The 1,063-nt window shown below is 49.2% G+C and overlaps 2 non-coding genes across 2 annotated transcripts; both read right to left on the bottom strand.

The window, feature by feature from the left end:
• Positions 1–559: 559 nt before the first annotated feature.
• On the bottom strand, positions 560–630 carry Pmar_PMAR011371. Its single transcript has one exon. It is a non-coding gene; the product is annotated as a tRNA-Gly (tRNA).
• Positions 631–752: 122 nt separating this feature from the next.
• Positions 753–825, bottom strand: Pmar_PMAR011370. Its single transcript has one exon. It is a non-coding gene; the product is annotated as a tRNA-Glu (tRNA).
• Positions 826–1,063: the final 238 nt, after the last annotated feature.

Raw genomic sequence — 1,063 nt, 5'->3', positions numbered from 1 at the left:
GGGATAGGGAGAAATGCGGCGAGGGGGAATCGAATGCGCGTGAGATCACTGATTCGCACTTGGACCGAGGATTCTCTCGTTACAAGTACGGATTGCCTTTAAGCTGCTCAGTATTCTAAGCACTGTCTATTCCTTCAGCTGATGAGAGGCTCCTAGTAATGGAAATCGCTACCCAGCGGGTACACACCATGATCATACGAAGCACAGGTTAGGACTCGGAATCAAGTGGCGCCGCAGGAAGTTTACGCAACCAACACGACCGCAATTCCAAACTATATATATCACCGTAGCCGTTTGGCTCAAGGTAAATATCAGGTCCTCTCACTCGACTGCAACCGAAAGGTGAATGTCAGTGATGACCCTTTTTCATGGCTACTCACCTCCCAACACCATTTCGAATTCTATTCCCCACGCCCCATGGACAAGGTTGTTCGCCGTGAACTTATTAGCCAGCTGAAACGACCAGCATGCCTAGCTTGGCGAAGATCAGTCAAACCCCGCGTTCAACCTGATGCGCTCGGAAACATTGCGCAGGGGTCGGAAGGGGCCAATAAAAACCTGCATCATCCGAGAATCGAACTCGGGTCACAACGATGGCAACGTTGTATTCTACCACTAGACCAATGATGCGAACCGGTGAAGTAATTTCTCCCTCTCCCGCTCTCAAGATCGACTGTGAATCTATTGACTGAACACTAAAATTGTAGAATGCATCAAGTTGATTCCATAGATTCAACCCTTTAATAAGTGAATTCCGATGCGGGGACTCGAACCCCGGTCGCGTGGGTGAAAACCACGAATCCTAACCAGCTAGACTACATCGGAACTTCCGCACTCCAGCAGACCGTGGGTTCGATCCTCCCAAGCTCCATTGGATCGAATAATCGTCGCTAGCTAGAATTTAGCAGGACCGATTGACCACCGTGCAATTGGCCACCCGTGTGTCACCCAAAAACTCATTTTGACCCGCTTGACTTGTTGATCCTCCCCCAATCCCTTACTTTAGATGCAATGAGTTAAGGACAAGATAACGGTGACTCCGTCCCGAAAATGGTGAAGAAAA

Source organism: Perkinsus marinus (assembly GCF_000006405.1).
Source record: "Perkinsus marinus ATCC 50983 genomic scaffold scf_1104296941506, whole genome shotgun sequence".
NCBI classification, from domain to species: Eukaryota; Perkinsozoa; order Perkinsida; family Perkinsidae; genus Perkinsus; species Perkinsus marinus.
Note: the sequence above shows the minus strand (reverse complement) of the source record. Positions and strands in the feature narration are given on the sequence as shown.